This window comes from Lipotes vexillifer, unplaced genomic scaffold (assembly GCF_000442215.2).
Source record: "Lipotes vexillifer unplaced genomic scaffold, Lipotes_vexillifer_v1.1 scaffold961, whole genome shotgun sequence".
Taxonomy (NCBI): Eukaryota; Metazoa; Chordata; class Mammalia; order Artiodactyla; family Lipotidae; genus Lipotes; species Lipotes vexillifer.
Genome location: NW_006776468.1, coordinates 1,058,443 through 1,065,172, shown reverse-complemented (window position 1 = coordinate 1,065,172; position 6,730 = coordinate 1,058,443).

Sequence of the window (6,730 nt, the reverse complement as noted above, 5' to 3'; positions counted from 1 at the left end):
AAGTTACTAAATTCACGACACTATTGTTACATAGCAACAGATAGCGAACACAGTTACTTAGTTATTCACATCTTTTAGTGTCAGGACTGAAAGGACTCATGGATCCTTTTCCTAATTAACTTTTTAAACTAGAATATACATTAAAATTAAGTATATAAATGAATTACACTTAGAACTAGATCTTCAAATTACTGCTGCACAAGATAATCAGTCAAGATTTTTAGGAAGAATTAAGCCTACTCTTTCATTACTCTCTATAGAAAGAAATTAAAGAGATTTTTATACCATTCATAATGAAATGAAAACTTTGAAAAAATTGTCATATTTATATCTTTTAATTTATAGTTTGTGCTATATATAATTTACACAAAAATAAATATACCTATATTTGGAATACACTTAAAATATCTTTCTGATGGAGTATACAATCAAACAGTTTGGAATATACTGTCCTCTGTGTATAACTTTTTTGCCTTATTATCAAAGCTACCTTTTTTTTTTTAACCCAAAATCCTTCAGGTTTTTTACTCTGTTTAGGACAGTAGTTCTCATCCCTAGCTGCACATTAGAATCACCTGGGACTTTTTAGAACTTAAGAAGCCGGTGCCCTACCCCAAAACAATTTAATCAGAATCTCTGGGGGTTAGGCATAGTATTGTTTTATTTATTTTGAATTACTATTTTTAAAGACCCAAACTCCCCAGTGGCTTTCGGGGGAAGGGTTTTTATTTTTTATTTTATTTATTTATTTATTAAATTTATTTATTTTTTGGCTGCATTGGGTCTTTGTTGCTGCGAGCGGGCTTTACTCTAGTTGTGGTGAGCGGGGGCTACTCTGTTGTGGTGTGCGGGCTTCTCATTGTGGTGTGCGGGCTTCTCATTGTGGTGGCTTCTCTTATTGCAGAGCACAGGCTCTAGAGAGCAGGCTCAGTAACTGTGGCGCACAAGCTTAGTTGCTCCGCGGCATGTGGGATCTTCCCGGACCAGGAATCGAACCCATGTTCCCTGTATTGGCAGGCGGATTCTTAACCACTGCGCCACCAGGGAAGTCCCAGGCATGGTATCATTTTAAAAACTCCTCAGGTTATTCTAATGAGCAGCCAAGGTTGAGAACTACTGCTTTTGAGATAAGCAACTGTCTTTGAAAAGTACTTTGTGAAAAAAGACCCAGTTGGAAAAACATCCTGTTTGAGGTGTGATTCTCTGGCTAAACCCAACTCCCTGGAAGCCCTGAAACTGACCCCTAGAGGAAATGTAATCCAGATCAGAAAATGTTCAGCCAGCATTCATCTCTTTTCTTAACCAAAATAAATCCATGAGTATTAAATAAAGGTCAAAACCAATGCATGTTTTAGATGGAGAGTAGTCCTCAACCAAGATTCAAGAAGTTTTAAGTTTTGAGGGAAGTAAAGACACTGGTGGACTGTGAATTTTGAGTTCAGTTCTATTCTCATGTGTAAATAGGCTATTTACCTGTTCTTTTATTCTCTATTATTTGCTTGCCAAATTAGTATATGCAATGACTCTGCAGAATAATTGAGCACTTCTGGACTGGACACCAAAATAAAGAAGTAGGTACTTCCTATAACTTGCTGACACACATTTTCTTCCATATCCCTCTTCCTGAAGGAACCACTGAGATGTTTTCTATCTCCTCTGCATTTCAAGGTTATATATTTCTTTGGCTAATATGAGAAATTCCATCTTGTCTCTGTCTCTGGTAAGTCTACAATAAATTTTCTGTTGAAACCGAAAAGCAAGCTTTTTTATCAAAACACTTTTCTTCCCTACTCCTCATTTCCAGCTCAAATTTTTATTTCTCAGGAGAAATGAAAAAGAGAAAAACAAACAATAGTGAGCTTCTGGTTAATGAATTCAGGCTATGTGAAATAGATTGCTTAATTGGAAAGTCTCCATTCTCTAGTCTTTAACATAACCATGTGAGAAGAGTGATATTATCCAAACCATGTACTAACAACTCAGGATCTCTTTTAAAAATGAGGTATGTTCTAACAGTAGCAGTTAGTTCCCTCTGGTACCAAGATTGTGGTGCCTAAATACCATTTCTCATTAAAAAGGATCTAGAGGGAATTCCCTGGTGGTCCAGTGGTTAGGACTCTGCTCTTTCACTACTGAGGGCGTGGGTTAGATCCCTGGTCAGGGAACTAAGATCCTGCAAGCTCTACAGCATGGCCAAAATAAATAAATAAATAAAAATAAAGGATCTAGAGGTCCTTGGTTAAGTGGCTGATTCTCAGGCCTGGGACAAGAAATGTCAAGATGAGCCTGAAATATCTTGTTGTGCCCAAAAGCAAGAAAGTTATCAAAGACTACTGGTGGTACATCAAAATGATACAGGAGCCAACTAGAAAGGGATTCCCACTAGCCAAAAAATAGGATAATTTGAGTATTGAAAAGAATAATGACTTCAATGAGTTGAACCAAATCAAATATATAATCTATGATTTCATAATGATACTAAAATGTACTGTGAAATAAAAGTCATATTTTTATGGCATGACAAGAGAAATTTAAACAAAAAAATCTGCACTTCGGCCTCCTCTCTCCCCACACTGTGCATTGTGTACCTGCATTATGCATCACCAAATCTCCCCCAATGACAGAAAGACTTATTCAACCATAAAGAGCAAAATTCTCCTAGCATAAACAAGACAACTCCTTAAAAGATAGCATTCCTTCTTGATCTCGTAAGGGGTCACATGACCCACCACGATGATGCATAGATCTGGATTATGTAAACTGTCAATAATACATCGTTTGCATACAGAAGGCCAAAAGGCACATGAAAAGCTCATCATTGCTAATTATTTTCACTTTCTTAATGGTGTCACTTGAAGCACAAAAGTTTTAAATTTTGATGAAGTCCAATTTATCTATTTTTTATTTTGCCACATGTGCTTTTGGTGTTGTATCTAAGAAGCCATTACCTAACCCAAAGTCATGAAAATTTGTGCCTATTTTTTCTTTCTTTCTTTCTTTTTTATTTTTTTTGGCCGCATGGCTTGCAGGATCTTAGTTCTGTCACCAGGAATTGAACCTGGGCCTCAGCATTGAAAGCGCTAAGTCCTAACCACTGGACCGCCAAGGAATTCCCTATGTTTTCTTTTAAGATGTTATAGTTTTGGCTCTCATATTTATGCCTTTGGTCCATTTTGAGCTGACTTTTGTATATGGTGTGAGGGAGAGGTCCACCTTCATTCTTTTGCATGCAGTAACCACTTGTCCTGCACCATTTGTTGAAAAGACTCTGCTTTTCCCTTTGAATTGTCCTGACATCTCTGTTGAAAATCAATTGACCATACAACATACTTCAATTAAAAATAAAATGCATGGACACTGAGAGGATATGCATCAAAATGCTAAAGGTGGTGGGACTTTCCTGGCGGTCCAGTGGGTAAGACTCCACACTCCCAATGCATGGGGCCCGGGTTCAATCCCTGGGCGGGGAACTAGATCCTGCATGCGTGCTGCAACTAAGAGTCTGCACGCTGCAACTAAAGATCCCACATGCCACAACTAAGACCCCGTGCAGCCAAAATAAATAAATAATTTTTTTAAGTGCTTGGTGGTTATCTCTGGGGGGTGAGGATTATGGGTGATTGTTATTTTTTACTTTATGCTTTTATGTATTTCTAGTTGTCTGCAGTGAACATATATTGCTTGTAAAATTAGAAAGAAAACAATAGGGACTTCCCTGGTGGCGCAGTGGTTAAGAATCCGCCTGCCAATGCAGGGCACACGGGTTCAATCCCTGGTCCGGGAAGATCCCACATGCCACGGAGCAATGAAACTCGTGCATCACAGCTACCGAGCCTGCGCTCTAGAGCCCGCAAGCCACAGCTACTGAGCCTGCGTGCTGCAACTACTGAAGCCCGTGTGCTTAGAGCCTGTGCTCTGCAACAAGAGAAGCCACCGCAATGAGAAGCCCACGCACCACAACGAAGAGTAGACCGTGCTCGCCGCAACTAGAGAAAGCCTGCTCACGTCAACGAAGACCCAACGCAGCCAAAAAAAAAAAGAATTGTCATTAAAAAATGAAAAAAAAGGGCTTCCCTGGTGGCGCAGTGATTGAGAGTCTGCCTGCTGATGCGGGGGACACGGGTTCGTGCCCTGGTCCGGGAAGATCCCACATGCCGCGGAGCGGCTGGGCCCGTGAGCCCTGGCCTTTGAGCCTGCGGGTTTGGAGCCTGTGCTCCGCAACGGGAGAGGCCACAACAGTGAGAGGCCCGCGTAACGCAAAAAAAAAAAGAAAAGAAAAAGAAAAAGAAGAAGAAAGAAAATCAATTGACCATAGACGTGAGGGTTTATTGCTGAACTCTCAATTCTATTCATTTATCTATATGTCTATCCTTATGTCAGCTCCACACAGTCTTAGTTACTGTAGCTTTGTAGCAGGTTTTGAAATTGGTAAATGTAAGTCCTCCAACATCGTTTTCTTTTTAAAAATTGGTTTGGCTATTCTGAGTCCCCTGAATTCCATATGAATTTTAGGATCAACTTGTCAGTTTCTGCAAAGAAACCAGCTGGGTTTTTTTTTTTAATAGAGATTTCATTTAATCTGAGATCAATTTGGGGAGCATTGCTATCTTAACAGATTGTTTTATGATCCATGAACACAGGATGTCTTTCCATTTATTTGGTTCTCCTTCGATTTCTTTCAACCATGTTTTTTTTGTTTTTGTTTTTTTCCTTTAGCGGTACGCGAGCCTCTCACTGTTGTGGCCACTCCCGTTGCGGAGCACAGGCTCCGGACGCGGAGGCTCAGCAGCCATGGCTCACGGGCCCAGCCGCTCCGCGGCATGTGGCATCTTCCCAGACCGGGGCACGAACCCGTGTCCCCTGCATCGGCAGGCGGACTCTCAACCACTGCACCACCAGGGGAGCCCCTCAACCATGTTTTGTAGTTTCAATTACACTCATATTTCTTTTGTTAAATTTACTCCTAAGTATTTTATCATTCTTGATGCTATTATAAATGAAATTGTTTTTTAAATTTTGTTCATTTCTAGTGCATGGAAATACAACTGATTTTTGTACATTGATCTTGTATTCAGCAACCTTAGCAAATTCAATTATTAGTTCTAATAGTTTTTGTGTATGTGTGTGGATTCTGTAGGATTTTCTATACAAGATCATGTCATCTGCAAATAGAAACTGTTTACTTCTTCCTTTCCAACTTGGATGCCTTTTATTTCTTTTTCTTTCTTAACTTCCCTGGTTAAACCTCCCACACAGTGTCGAATAGAAATGATGAGAGCAGTCATCCTTGTCTTATTCTTGATCTTAAGAGGAAAGTATTTAGTCTTTCACTATCAATGCTGTAAGCTGCGGGGGGTTTTATACATGCCCTTTATCAGATAGGTGGAGTTCCCTTCTATTCCTAGTTTATTGTGTGTTTTTATCATGAAAATGTACCTTATGTTTTAAATGGATCATTTTACTTGCTCTGTAGAGAATGGATTGGAATTGAACAAGATCTAAAAGAGGGAGACTGGTTAGGATGCTATTGTGATAAGAGGTGAGAGATGATGATGGCTTGCAGTTTTCCAGGCGAGAAATGATGAAAGAGGGTGAGATAACCCAATGGTAATCAGAATACAACAAGAGATATTGAGAGAATAGGATTGATAGAACCTTGTGACAATTGAATGTGATACTAGGCACAGCAGATAATGTTGCAGATCTTCTTTACTAGGCTGGTACAACCATCCCCCAACTGCTGTGGCTGTTGGCTGATAATGGCTCACATCTGCACTTCTCTTTTTTTTTTTTATTTTTTTTATTTTTGGCTACATTGGGTCTTTGTTGCTGCGTGCTTTCTCTAGTTGCGGTGAGCGGGAGCTACTCTTCAATGCGGTGCGCTAGCTTCTTATTGGGGTGGCTTCTCTTGTTGCAGAGCACAGGCTCTAGGGTGCACAGTCTTCAGTAGTTGCAGCACACAGGCTCAGTAGTTGTGTCAGGTGGGCTCTACAGTGCAGGCTCAGTAGTTGTGGTGCATGGGCTTAGTTGCTCTGTGGCATGTGGGATCTTCCCGGACCAGGGCTCGAACCCGTGTCCCCTGCATTGGCAGGCGGATTCTTAACCACTGCACCACCAGGGAAGTCCACATCTGCACTTCTCTTGACAATTGACATTAGCTGCCTCATCCAGAGATGTCTGGAAGATTAAATGACTTTCATCCCTGTGGAAGCCAATGACTAACTGGTGTGAGAGTTCACCTTACTAAAAGGGATTATAATTACATATTATATATATATATTATATTATAATTATATATTACTAAGATTCTGATCCTTGAACTGCCCAGTGGGAGTGAAAAGCTGCCGCTTTGGCATGATGAATTCAGTTATTAATGGAAACCATATATTAAGCTGCTGAGATCCACTATGATAACTGGTCCCAGAAGTTTACCAAGCAATTTACTGTAGGACTTTGGAGATAATGAAAATACTTGTGGTTAGAAAATAAAGGAAAACAGGACTTCAAAAGTTATGTCAGTTTATGGGGTGTTGGAAATAGTTTATATTTTGATTGTGGCAGGGACATGACTTTATACTTGTGATGGACACATGAGTGTGCCTCGCACACTTTCAACAACAGGGAACATAATTGACCAAAGCCCTAGCTACTGGGCCCAGAAATCCATCACCATATTTGAACCAATGCTACATTTCAATGGGCTATTCTCAGACAACAACTGGGCACAGCA